Source organism: Macaca mulatta, chromosome 11 (assembly GCF_049350105.2).
Source record: "Macaca mulatta isolate MMU2019108-1 chromosome 11, T2T-MMU8v2.0, whole genome shotgun sequence".
NCBI lineage: Eukaryota > Metazoa > Chordata > Mammalia > Primates > Cercopithecidae > Macaca > Macaca mulatta.
Genome location: NC_133416.1, coordinates 28,844,552 through 28,859,417, shown reverse-complemented (window position 1 = coordinate 28,859,417; position 14,866 = coordinate 28,844,552). Strand labels below are relative to the sequence as shown.

General features: G+C 36.6%; 1 protein-coding gene across 2 annotated transcripts in view; it reads left to right on the top strand.

Annotated features, from left to right (window-relative positions):
- The window catches only part of ITPR2 (inositol 1,4,5-trisphosphate receptor type 2), a 495,598-nt gene that overhangs the window by 322,099 nt on the left and 158,633 nt on the right, over nucleotides 1–14,866 (top strand). The gene's annotated exons all lie outside the window — the stretch shown is intronic.

Sequence of the window (14,866 nt, the reverse complement as noted above, 5' to 3'; positions counted from 1 at the left end):
CGTCTTCTCATCCTTTATTATGCTTAATTCTGAAATGGTTGGCAAATACCACGATGGCTTTTCTGTCACATCTGGAAGATGTGTAGTCTTATTTCATGGGAAGGAGTAAAAGGATGGTGGGTGGAGTAGCCTGGTTGTAATTATAGTGTACGTTTATTTGGAAAGACTAGCATATTAATATGCAGTGGCTAGATTAATTAAACTCAGCTGGCATAATTCAATATGGTTAGTTCCTGTAAAAGCAAACTGTCTTTAAACTCTTGAGGTTTGCTATAAAGCTTATGATGAGAGCAACATTTTGGATGTCTCTTCCTCCCTTATGAATTACAAAGGAACTTAAAAGCTGTCCTTTTAAAAATTTGTTCCCCTTCTTTCCCCACCCCTACCCACAAAAAAGAAAAAAAAAAACCCTTATCTACTTGATAACAAAATAAATTCCAGGATTATTTTTAGGAAGATGAGGGCTTTTTTAACTAATATACTTTGTGAACCATAATTTCCATGAAGTTGTTTATAATTTTGAGTTTCTACACCTCAAGTAGTGTGAGGTATCCATGGAAACTGTCTAGCCTATATTCAGTGCACTGGACTGCCTTCCTACACAGGTCAAGACTCAAACAGTTCCAGATACTAGCTTGATTTATTGTGCCCTAAACTTTAGACAGTTTTAAAAAGAAATTGGCTCCTAATTGACACATACAATTTCATGTTTAATTAGCAATTTGAGCCTGTCTACATTTACTAACAGATGTAACATTCAAAACATGTGCCATTATATCTGTTGCACAGATGCACTTAAATGCAGAACTTTCTGGCAAATAGCAGTTCAGCTGCTTAGCAAAAATTTGGACAGAACTGACATTATTTTCCTTAAGAGATGTACTTCAATATTATTTAAGGAGTGATTTTCCTTAACCAGTCTAATGGATTTATTTTATATTTTGGTAACAGCTTTATTGAGATATTCACATGCTATAAAATTCACTCTACAAAAGTATACAATTTAGAGTTTTTTGATATATTTATAGATTTACAACCAATACCACTGTTTAATTTTAGAACATTTTCATCACCCTTAAAAGAAACCCCATGCCTCTTAGAAGGCACTCTCCGTTCTTCCCAGCCCCAGCCCTTGCCTGTCTATTTTCTGTCTAATCTATTTTCTGTCTTTTTCTGTCTCTAAATTTGCCTCTTGTGGACATTTCATGTAAATGGAATCATACAATATGTAGTCTTTTGTGACTGCCTCCTTTCACTTGGCATAATGTTTTCAATGCTCATCTATGTTCTAGCAGGTATCAGCACTTCAGTCCCATTTTATTGCCAAAGAATATTCTCTTATGTGCATATACCATGTTGTGTTTATCCAGTCATCGTTTGGTGGACATTTGGATTGTCTCTACAATTATGGATCATGCTGCAATGAACATTCTGTACAAGTTTTTGTGTGGACCTCTGTTTTAATTTCTCTAGGGTAAATACTTAGGAGTGGAATTGCCGAGATGTATGGTTACTCTACATTTAATTTTTTGGAACTGCCAAAGTGACAGTTTTCTATTCCCATTAGCAGTTTATGAGGGTCCCAATTTCTCCACATCCTCACCAACATGTGTTATTGTTCAGATCACAATGTCAGCTTTTTCCATGTCTCCACATCACTTATTTTAGCCATTCTAGTGGATGTGAGATGGTATCAAGGGGCAACTTTTTTTAAAAGGAGAGAAATGTAATATTGTCCATGGTTCAGAGATTAGTTCCATTTGTGTCTCTTACTTATTTACTTTTCCATTACTCTTGATTTGTAAGATAAATATACCTCTCATCTCTATCAATATTGTCACTTTCCTTACTAATTTTAATGTAAGCCCACTCAGGGCCTATGATATCAAAATTTACAGTGGTGAATTGGGCTACATGTAGAAAATGTATCATGAAAAAGGGGAAAACACTGAAAACTGTTTGATTGCAAAGGTTAAATCTCTAAATTTCTGTATGTTTTCATCTTACTTTAACTAGAAAACAGATATAATACTGATGCTACATACTGTGAAGCAATGAATATTTGATATGATGCGAGATTAAAAGGTGTACTTATTTTTTGACTCAATATAGTTCGTCAATCCATAATTTTATGTATCCCTAAAAAGAAATAAATGCTGCCAATTAAACTAAAGCACACCATTGATTTTAAAGTGACCTGTAATTTAGAAATGTTAAAACATGCGGGAAAGAAATGGGTGCGTTAGAATCAATGAAATAAAGCAGAAAAGAGATGTGTTTGCTCACTTTTTTTTTGAAGGCAACCCAGTCATTTATGCTTACCAACACCCAGGGGAGAAAGCAAGAATCTTCAAAGACCTAATTCATTTTACAAATATGCATCAATATCCATAAGTACAAAAATATATATATGTATATATTACACACATACACACTGACATACACACACAGAGAGAGAGAGAGAGAGAAAGAGAGAGAGAGAGAGAGAGAGAAAGAGAGAGAGAGAGAAGAGTAGAGAGATACTCATTGACTCATTCTTCCCTGCCTTAGGAGTATTAGATCAGCATCAGCAACCTGTAGTTCACTGAAATGAGTCTTCCTCTCTTCAGTTCACTAATTCAGAAAAGCTGGTTTACCTCAAATCAAGTTTATTAAAGATTTTACACTTTCTTTTCAGCCTGAGAATGTTTCATCTTGTTTTATCCAGAAGCTCATTTCAATAGGTGATTCACAAACCTGTGAAAATCCACATTTATAATTCAGAGGCTAGCACCACAGTACTACCAAACAGCCATGCTTCCTTACCAGCAAATGTGCTTTTCATGTTATTCAAAATAAAGGTTTACTTTCTTTGTGCCCTGGATTCTAGTTATAGTTCTAAATGCATTAAAGTCGTGAAATATCTATCATGGTGTATGCCACAGGGAATCAAACTGATTTCCAAAATAGTGTTCATACAACCATAATAAGTCTAATAAAGCCTTTCTCAAAAAGACCTTTCTAAGGTAAGCATTTGGCACTTGGCCCCTTTAATTAGCTCAGGCATCTCCACGTTTGTTTGAACTGAGACCTCATAGTAATAATTGTTTTAGTGCTTTGAAATGTTGATGAAAATTTAAGGGATTTCTATTTTTCATTAGTTCTAAATCATTGTCTCATAGTTTTCTCTCTGCAAAATTCTTTGAAAATTATGGTTTACATATAAAACACAATTAGGAGCTCATGGGAGCAGATAATTGCTCCTATTAAAGTAGGCCAAATATGTGGCCTCCTGGACAAATAGATGCAAGAAATGATTAAGATTAGATTTGTATAATTTTTAATGTAGCAATAAACACTATAGTAATGAAATTATTTATTTCATGAGGAAAAATGAGATAAAAGAATTATCTTTATCTTCTATTATAAATTATGACACATTCAAACATAATATTTTAAAAAGAGAATAGTGAATTTGTATCTCTTCAAATTGACATATTCACATAATATTAAGAATTATGTTGCTGAGTCAGATCCTTGCATGATGTGCAGCCTTAAGGTGGTTTCTTTGTTTTTTAGTAAAATATGAAAATCCTATTGCAATAGACACATTGTAGCAGGGGGATAACCTGGACTGGACGTTTGGGATATTAGTGTGTTCTCTTGTATTAGGCTACATTTGCGATGATTAATTGGTATTTTACCTTCCAATCTTTCAGGCTAAATATAGAAATTGTCCGTCTTTTAAGTGTTCTAACATTTTGCTTGTTGGATTTCAACACAATTTCCTTCTTTCAGCCAACCATAGGTAATGAATTTTATGTGCTTTTTTTTTTTTTTTTTTGAGACAGGATTCCCAGGCTGGACAGGGTGTCCCAGGCTGGAGTGCAGTGTGCAGTCATGCCTCGCTCCTGCCTTGATTTCCCAGGCTCAAGTGATCCTCCCACCTCAGCCTCCTAGTAGCTGGGACCACAGGCGTATGTTACCACACCCAGATTATTTTCCTATTTTTATTAGAGATGAAGTCTTGCTAAGTTTCCCAGGCCAGTCGTAAACTCCTGAGCTCAAGTGATCCTCTTGCCTAGGCCTCCTGAGTAACTGGGACCCTAGACGTATGTTATCACACCAGGCTAATTTTTTTTTTTTTAAATTTTGTAGAGGAGAGGTCTCTCTATATTGCCTAGGCTGGTCTTGAACTCCTGGGCTCAAGAAATCCTTATGCCTTGGCCTCCGAAAGTGCTGGGTTTACAGGCATGAGCCAGTAATACAATTTAATATTTGCATATTAACTATTTTTAGTACAAGGCTGGGCATCTTATATTTTTAGTACTATGCTAAATATTTAAATTTTTAGTACAAGGCTGGGTACCTTGTAGTTTTAGTATTAATACAAGGCACCCAGCCTTTTACTAAAAATATGTAATGTACAAGTAACATTGAATAAATCTCAAATGTTTTCCAAAGCTATCAGACATGATATACAACATATATCAGCCATCCTTGAATAGGAGGGCACTCAGCATCAAATTTTGTTGATAAATTGAGTGATCTCTATTCAAAATCATTGATTCATACATTCAGTCAAAAATATTTATTGAGTACTTAATTTGCTGGCTTTGGGGCTAGGTGTTGGAATCAATGGTCAGCCAAAAAGGAAAAAAAAGGTACAGTTCCTTTCCTCATGGTACTTATAATCTAATAGAGGGTGATAGAAATCATTGAAAGATTGGTATAAGTAAATATACAGCTAAAGTACATGGTGATGTATATGCTATTATAAGAGGACTTAATGAGAATTGACTTGGTGAGGTTAGAGAGGATGACCCTGAGGAAGTATGGTTGAGCTGAGATCTAAAGGTTAAGTAGGAGTTAAGTAAAGCTAGGAGGACTCAGGGTTGGGGGACAGAAAGCATGGCTGGTGAAAGAGAACATCATCTGCTGATGTCTTGAAGCAAAAGGGAGCATGAAAAGACACTAAGAAGCTGTATGGCAAGAGGAAGATGTGGATTGTTCTGAGGTCAGTGAGACAGTGGCTCAAATCTATAGGTGTTGCATCGTGTATCATCCCCTAAAATAGTGCTTTGGATTTTAGCCAGGATTCAAAGAGAGCTGGAAAGCAACAGAACGTCCCACGTAGGAAGTACGTCCCAGCTTCCCAGTAGGAAGCTGTCATCATGATGTCTAATATTTCTTGAGCATTTTCTTTTACTATGATACTGGATTTTTATGAAGAAATATATACAACATAAATTTTAACTATAAAGCATTATAATATAATTATTATAATATAATAAAGACTTATGAATTCATCACCCAACTGAAGAATGAGAACATTACGTGTAACTTGTGTCTACCAATGTGTTCTGGCGTCCCCTTCCAGAGGCCACTGGTAGCTCACATTTTGAATACCATACTGCACGTCTTCTAGGACTTCCCTTTTTTTCCCTGTCATCATTCTATTTCTAACATTCATCAAAGTAGTTGTGTGTTACGGTGAGGCTCTGTTTAATCTATGTTTACTACTGTGTAATATTCCAGTTTGGGAATATTCCATAATTTATTTGTCCATTTTCCTGTCACTTGTTATTTGGGTTGATTCCAGGTGATGTTTTGCTTGTTGTTTGCTTTGCTATTACTATCAATGCAGATCTAAATGTCTAGGATATGAGGATATGATACTATTTGTTTCCATGAGCACATTCCCCTGGGGAGTGAAATTGGTGGCTAAGAGCATATATTGATGTATTTTCCAAAGTAGTTGTACCAATTTGCATCCCACATTCTGTTGATCTACGTCCTCTTCAACACTTGATTTTGTAAGACTTCTTAATTTTTGTCAATTTATTGGGTATAAAATGGTGTCTTCACCATTTTATTAGCATTTCTTTGATTACCAGTGAAAGTGAGCATTTTTTTCATGTTTATTGGCCATATGTATTTCTTATATGAAATGCCAGTTCAGTTCTTCTGTCAGCTTTTCTACAAGATTCTTATTGTTTTATAAACACTCTTTGTATAGTCATGTATTCTGAATACCAGTCATCTGTTGTTTTGCAAGGCTCCGAATGTTAAGGGAAGAATGACTTAGAGGGGCACCCTGTGGCTATGGAAAGACTTATGAATATGTGTTAGGAAGCACAGCCTTTCCACTAATGAGCAATTGTTGCATGATAATAACTTTATAAATATACTTAATATGTTTCTTGTGTTAAAACTAAATAGGAGGGAAAATAGCTCTTTTCCCACAGAACATGGAATATTCGTTTTCCTTTTAACACTACTTCCAGGAAAGTCTGTCTAATTATCCTCTGAAGAATTCTGCTTTGTACATGTAATAGGGGTGATTGAAACCTATCCACAAGTAAGTGTTATTTTTAAGAAATTATAGCGTCAAATTGGTTTCAAAGTAGTCTTTCACAAAATGAATGCTTCTCATTTTGCCTTCTCTTGAAAAATTTTTTCATTTGCCTTCTCTTGAAAAATTATAGAAGATTGGAGCTGGATATTGATGTCAGCTGTGAAAGCCATGGCTGTCTTGTGGCACTGGGCATTGTAACACCCTCTTTATGTCACCAATTGTGCAAGTCTTCCCCAGATTGAAACTTATTAATACTTTCCTTTAAACACAAAATAAAATATTACAGTAGCTGTTTATTTAGTACTTGTTATGGGCTAAGAACATAAAACTTTTCCTATTTAATTTCCTAATCTTTAAATCTTTAAATAGCCTTGCAGTGTAAATACTATTATTCATAGATGGGGAAACTGAGCCTTGGGGCAGTTAATTAAAATTCTTCAGATCACAAAGCCAGTAAGTGGAAGAACCCAGACTCAAGCCAATTACGTTACTCTCTGAGACATCATTTCCTCTAAGGTCCACTAACGTGCATTATCATTGCCAATGCGGGGAGCATTCATAAACTGAACTTCTTATGTATTAAACTGTGTGTAGATATTATCTCATTTAATTCTCAAGGCTTCCCTTTGAAGTTGTACCATGTACAACTCCTCTATTCCATAGATTCCATAGACTGTCCTATCTGAGGAACTTCTAAATATATTCTGAATTTATTAAAATTTAGCTTCGTACATATTTTGTCAAATATTACATTGATAAGCAATACCAGTGCTAGTTTTCTTCCTCTGTTTTAAGAATAATTTATTTCTAGTATTCTGGGGAAAAATAATGAGGTCTTTATCTCTCACTTACTCCGTGTGTGCGTGTGTGTGCGCGTGTGTGTGTGTGCGCGTGTGTGTGCGTGTGTGTGTGCGTGTGTGCACGTGTGTGTGCGTGTGTGTGTGCGTGTGTGTGTGCGTGTGTGGGTGTGTGTGTGTGCGTGTGTGTGTGCATGTGTGTGTGTGTGGTGGTGGGGGTGGGTCTTCTGCCCCATTGTTTCCTTGCCAGCTCTTCGGAGCCATGCACTCGTCTCACTGCCCTGTGAGCCAGCCACACTCTTTTGTTTGTGGATCAGGAGGTCACAGCTTGAAGATCAAGGACTGCTGCACTACAGTTGAGAATGCAAGAAATTCCATAGAAACAGGAAGGCCAATATAGGGCAGGATAGTGCTGGTGATACGTCCCTGTATGTATTGTTCCTCATCTTCTGTGACACCACCTTCCAAAGTTGCACCTAACTTCACTAAATGATTGTGGAAATATAACAGATGTCACAGAATCTGGGGTTAGAACTTTAAAACAGCAAACTAGTTACGACTTTCCCCATTGTCCAGGAGGAAGACCTTTCTCCCACTGAAGTTCATATTGCTATTCAGATCAGTGTCAGTCTTCTCGTTTATTTAAATCTCCTTCCCTCTCCTGCTGTTTCCCATTGTGCTCTCTGGGATGGACTGTAAGCTGAGTCCATTACTGAGTTATATACCTCCCATACAACAACATGGTCTTTGCAGAAGCTTTGAAATTACCTCTTGAAGTTCCATTTTCCCCAGTGTTTGGCAAGCTTGCACACGCCTGCACTGGCACCACTGATTTCAGTCTTTTCAGTAACAAATAGTACTCTAGTAGGTGTTTATACTGTGTGCCAGGGGACTATGGGCTTCACTTTATTGATTGTGTGCCACTGTCTTTGAGTGTGATTTTATGAGGCACTGATTTATGTTATGTGAATACAGTCATTTTCCTTCAGTAAGGAGATTGTATCTAAAGCTTATCTGCTCATTTCTTGCTTGCTTACCCTCCTCTCAGCTTTTGTTCTGAAAGTCAGAAGACTGCTTATTCCGAAAACTAAACAATTACAAACAGTGAAATCCATTCTCAAGTCCTACTGGTGAGGGATTGCGTAAGTTCTCAAACTCTGAATTTCAGCAAACCCTGTATTTAAAATGGTTGAGGTAGAAGGGTCTGTTGGGTTTCATGTTAGTTAGTATGCTTCCTGGAATTCAAATACTGGGAGGTTTTAATTAATGCCCCAAAGAAAACAAATACAGTTTTCTTTATTCCTTGCTATCTATGGAGTATAGAATAATCTCCTAACAAAACCTTCTCAGCAACCCTGTTTGTCTTGAGGCTAGGATATTTGATAAACTCAGGGTGGTTATTGAAGTCACTCTTTCATTCAGCAGCAGCATCATCAAATATTTATACCTCATCATTTACTGTTTAAACATTTAAATTTCACCAATGGAATCAAATGGTCTGGCGAGGATTATTTATATTGGAAAACAGTGCCATATGTCTCCACTCTACATATCTGAAAATTCTTTCAGCATATGCTGCAGAATTACTTTTTGCATTCACTTTTCTACTTCCTGACACATGGTAGAAATGTAATAAATGTCTTTACAATTAATAAGAACGAGGAAAGAAGAAATTTGGAAGTTGGTTGCCATTATAGTGAATGAATATTTGGATCTAACATTTTCCACAGTCTTGTGGAAAGTAAGGCTCTTTACTAGAATCATTGAGACATCATATATTTTTCAAGATTGTAATGAGTGTGTCATTGTGTTGATGAGAAGAGCATCTTCTGAGTGCACATAACTACTATTGAAATTTGTGTCTCCAATCTTAAGAAAGCTAGGCAAAGGCAACAGGGAGAGAAATTGACATACAACTTCTTGGACAGAGAGACTAAGATGTTCAAATGATTAGACAGCTAGATTATAAGAGATTAACCCATATTTTCCCAACGGAGTTATCTGAAAATATAGTTGATTATAATGATGGACAGAATATCACTCCACAAAGATACAGTTGTTACAATAATGCATTAAAATGGGAAATGTACCTTTTTACCCCTGGGAATTCAAATGAGGAAAAATACCTAATCAGATATATTGTTACTAAACCAAAAGGTTACGGAAACACTAATTATGCTAATCCCAAATTTAATGTTAAAATGGGACTATGGGGAGACCAACAAGTACATATCATCACCTCCTTGTAGATCTCAGCTGATTAGTAGCTAATTATGAATCTTTGAGGATAAGTCTTAAATCAGGCATATTTAGTTTGCAGTTTTCATTACCTTTTGAATTTTTAGTTGAGGACTTAGTTTTCTAGGATGCTGGTTGTCATTTTTTCATGATATCTTGATTATATTTTACATAATGGAAAAATATTACTTTATTAAATTGTTTTTCTAAGGGGATGGGAATGAATGTGAGTATCTGTACCTCAAATATCACACATCCTTGAATTCTTTATTCCTAAGGCTATTAATCTCCCATTAAGGCAAACAGAGTTGTGCTTTCTCAAAAATGATACAAAATTTTAGTCCTTTCTAGGAGGCATAAATTTGATTATCCTTTCTATCAGTGAAAGGCAACGATTTCTGAGCTGTTTAATTTTTGATGCCTTGGACTCGGTGTAATAGGGAGTGGGCGGGAAACACCCAGTCCTCCCAGATATTCGCAAACCATCAGCACGACTTCTCTGGCCACAAAAGATGTCTTTTTATGGAGATATTTTGTTGTAATTTCAGAAGGTGGTTGTTAGTTATCTTGGCTACATTACATTTAGCACATCTGGGATGTGTTCACATGAAGACATTGGCTAAAAGTAGTGTCTTGTGGCCTGGAAGTGACTCTGATATTGAAAAGGCTGTGAAGGACATTCCTTGCTTGTCTTCACTCAGCAAAGAGACTTTCCATGGGAGGCATATCAGGAATGCATTTTGGATTTCAAGAACCAGCACAGAAGTCAAACTTCTCAACTGTGGTGAAATTTTTTTCACAATGGCCTAATGTGCTTTTAGTTCTTCCCTCATATCTGCCATGGCAATTACAGCTCTGAGACAATTATTTGCAACCCTGACACAAGAATTTCTGACAATGGTTCTACAGTTACTTTTGAATTAAAGTAATTTGGGGAAATGACTCACATTTAAGCTACCACCACTGTACAGATAGTGTAAACTATCAAGAATGCCCCTAAGCAAATTGGGACACAGTACTTGTCTCTCACCGCTTAAGTCAGAACTGGATAGTTGTCAAGAGAAGTCAGTTTCTGCTGAACTTGTGATGTAGCAATATCTGAATTTTTTTATTCTTAAATGAAGATTACTAAGACATAATAGAATCTTGTTCTGTTTATACCTATTCATTAATCACTTTTAGCACCAGAGTTTGTCTTAGCACAAAACTATGAAGTTTGAACCAAGACAGAATTTGTTTCAACTTTTAGTTGAAGTTGTAAGGGTATATTTTATATAGTGAAGTATGTTTATGCTTTAGGGTGACTTTGCCATGTTAGCTAATAAGTATATAATTCCAAGGACTGATTAATAGTTAAAAAGCTAGGATTTGGGGGGAGTTTATCATTTATTATTTTTGCCATTTTCTTAATATACTAGAAATTTATTTCACTTTTGTGGGGAGGTTTGGTATAACGTAAGAAAGTGTCTACAAAAGCACTTTGCAAGTTGTAGACTATTCCCATGATCTGGATAATACTAGCAGGGATAACATCAACAATGCACAACTTTTATAGCACTTACTATGTGTTGAAAACTGTTCCAAGTACTTTCAGTAAATTTTAACTATTTAATTATCACAGAAGTCTTCTGAGAGTAGATATTAGCAATTTCATTTGACAATTGAGGGACTGAGGCCCAGAGTGATGAAGTAACTTGTTTAAGATCCCAAGTTAGTATATGGCGTAGAGGGGATTTAAACCCAGGCAGAGTGGCTTCAGAGTTGAGAACAGAAAAATAGGAAGCCCCTGCCTTTTCTATGGCAGTCTGAATATTAAATAGTGAGTAAATAGATGCTTCTAAGAGGCTATAATTGAATGAGAAGAGTGTTGCTCATTTGATTTTGATGTCTATGAATCTGATAGGCACTGTGATTTTATCTGCCAAAGCGAATTTAAAAATAATCACAAATATGCTTATTTTGATTTGGTGTGACATAATTCTACTCTTTGGCTGGTTTTCAATAGTTTTATTATTCTAGCAGTATAAAGGGCATTTTAAAAAGTAAATGGTAAAAAAAGTTTTTCTATTTCATCTTTAAAAAAACTCATTGGTTTATCTCTTGGTTGGGTTCTTGCAGCAGTGTGACAAAAAGGTATGATTAAAAGACTCTCCCAGGGGCAGGTGCAGTAGTTCATGTCTATAATCCCAGAACTTTGGGAGGCCAAGGTGAGAGGATTGCTTGAGGTCGGGAGTGTGAGGTTGCAATGAGCTATGATTGTGCCACTGTACTCCAGCCTGGGCAACACAACAAGACCCTATCTCTAAATAATAATAGAAATAGTAATACATAAAAGATTCTTGCAGAGACTAAAAGGGAAACTAGTTCATAAGGGTTCAGTCATCTTCACAACAGGTTGCCTTTCAGACAGTGATGCTGACTTGTGCAATTTCAAGAAAAAGTCCTGGATTTTCATATTGTCAGCTTCAGTTATTACAGGTGGGCCAACTGTCTCCTACAGGGTTAGAGTGAGTGGTCTGTAGAGGCGAGATCCATGAATAGTACAACAAACTGAGCTACCCTTTAAAAAAATTAGTGCTTCAGTTAATATGACCTCACATTTTTCTCCCCAACTATAACTTTAACCCTGTAGTTTATGGGTCTAAAAGATTTTTCATAGCATCTCCTTCTGCTATAATGAGAGTCACAGTAATTGCTCAAAGGCGTTGACTCCAAAGAAATGCTTTATTTTGTTTTTCCATTCCTTTTGGAAGAAATATCCTTTGCCCAGGTGGATTTAATTCAACTCAAAGGACTTTCTCTTAAAAAAAGAAAAAGTAAGGACTATTTTCATTTCTTATGTTTCTTCTAGGTGCTGTATTTAAGTTTTATAAGGGATAGTGGATAGTAGAGTTTTATTCCTTGGTAGAGTAAGTTCTTACACGTCACTATTTCTTTTGAGACTAGTCACCACTTTTACTTTTACACCCCATTATGAAGAGGTCTTAAAGAAAGAAAACATGAAACAGGAAGCAATAATAAATGTCTGTGTTCTAAGAATTTAAGTACCAATAAATAAAAGTTGTTATAAGGATAAGCAAACTCCAGACACTCCCAGTGTCTATTAGAATTCTTGGCACTGGCCGGGCGTGGTGGCTCATGCCTGTAATCCCAGCACTTTGGGAGGCCGAGGCAGCCAGATTGCCTGAGGTCATGAGTTTGAGACCAGTCTGGCCAACATGGTAAAACCCAGTCCCGACTAAAAATACAAAAAAAAAAAAAAAAAAAAAAAGAAAATTAGCCAGGCATGGTGTAATCCCAGCTACTCAAGAGGCTGAGGCAGGGGAATTGCTTGAACCAGGGAGGTGGAAATTGCAGTGAGCTGAGATTGCACCACTATACTCCAGCCTGGGCAACAGAGTGAGACTCCATCTCAAAATAAATAAATAAATAAATAAATAAATAAAAATTCTTGGCACTGTGACATTTAGGACGTGTTAGTTGGGTGTTAACTGTGCACAAGACAGGTCTGTCTGATGATCACATAAGTTAGTAGACAGGCTATGCCATGTAGAGCCTCCTCAGAGTCAATGGCTCCTCTTATGCTTCCAGAAGACTTGGTAGATGTTCCTATTATTGCGCTCATCTCATTGTGAACTCTTTGAGGGGAGGGTTATATCTTATTGACTTAAAATGGTGCCTAAAACAATTGGCACCTAATGAATATTGTAGAATGAAGAGGGAAGATAGGACTGGTTCATAAGTAAGATGGAGGAAGATCATTTCAGGCAATGAATATAATAGGAGGAAAGGAAAGACATGAAAGGCTCTGCAGGCGCAGTGGCTCATGCCTGTAATCCCAGCACTTTAGGAGGCCGAGGCGGGTGGATCATGAGGTCAGGGGATCGAGACCATCTTGGCTAACACGGCGAAACCCTGTCTCTACTAAAAATACAAAAAAATTAGCCAGGTGTGGTGGTGGGTGCCTGTAGTCCCAGCTACTCCAGAGTCTGAGGCAGGAGAATGGCATGAAGCTGGGAGGTGGAGCTTGCAGTGAGCCAAGATCGCGCCACTGCACTCCAGCCTGGATGACAGAGCGAGACTCTTCTCAAAAAAAAAAAAAAAAGAGAGAGAGAGAGAAATGATCACGTGGTTGAATTTGGTTAAAATGTAATTTAAGAAGGCACTATTGGAAGCTACAACTGAAAAGGTAGAACGGGCAGGATTTCATGTCATTTGACATTTCAAATCATTGTCAAGTTGGGGTGGGGGGGTAGTAGGTGATTCCTTAAATTTGGAGCTTAAATGACGAGAATGGGTGTGATCTTCTTAAAAGAAATTAAAATTAAGGGGAAAACATTTGAAAGAGAAGGAATATTCTGTTCTGAAAAATTGAGTTTGAGCTTCCAGTGGAGCCTCAAGACACAGGTAAGGAAATCTAAATGGAAACAGAATGAGAAGCTTAGGAAAGCAAGGTCCAGGCTGGAGGAAACACATTTGGCAGGCAGACCAGCAGAAGTGATTGTGTAACTAAGGATAAGATGAAATTGCCAAACAGAAGAGGAGCACAACAAAATAACTGAGGATAATACCTAAAGAACTTGAGAAAGAATAACCAAAATATGAGAAAGTGAAGGGGCAATGAGAGCTACGTGTCACAGCATGAATGTTGGATGCAGCATGACATGAAGAAATGGCTGGATTTTGTAGCCAAGAGTTGAGTCAGGTGTTGCTCAATCACCTGTTAGCTGCATGATCTGCAGCCAATTACCTAAGCTCTTGGGCCACAGTTTCCTTACCTTACCTGCAAGGTGGGAATAACATCTCTGAAGTTGTGTTAATATAAATAGATTAAACAAGTATTCCTTAAATAATGCTTTTAAATCACTCCTTTTATTAAAATAATAATCACCAATAAAAGAGAAGATTTGGAGTTATCTGTGTTTCTTATGTACATGCAAGCAATTATATTACAAAATGTATTATTGTAAAAATGTCCTGTAATGAGTACAAAATTAAAGACTTAGGATGTTTTGGATTATGTAATTTGTAAAGGAATACACTGTCTTTTGCCCACAGTCTTCTGAGTAAAGCATTTTGGAGTTTAAATATAATTCAGTCTGTTTTATCAAGGTTAATTTTTTGAGAACCTGCTCTGTTCCCAACTCTTTTCTTGCTCTTCTGACTAAATTCCTCTACCTAAGCCCTTTGCTTTCCAATTCTTAGGGTGTTTATTATTCTGAGTCTTCTTTAGGTGACTGATACTCCCCAACTCTGGGAACTACAGCTTTTGAAGCAATCTTAAATTTATAGCGTTTGTGATTTTTCTAGTACATTCTATTGAACACACTCTTCTTTTTTATTTTTGACAGAATAAAATTATATTTAAAACTGTTTATTGAGTTATGATTAATTGGCATACAAAAAGCTGTACATATTTAATGTCTTCAACTTGATGAGTTTGGAGATAAGTATACACTATGAAACCACCAGCATAATATCTGCCATAAACCTG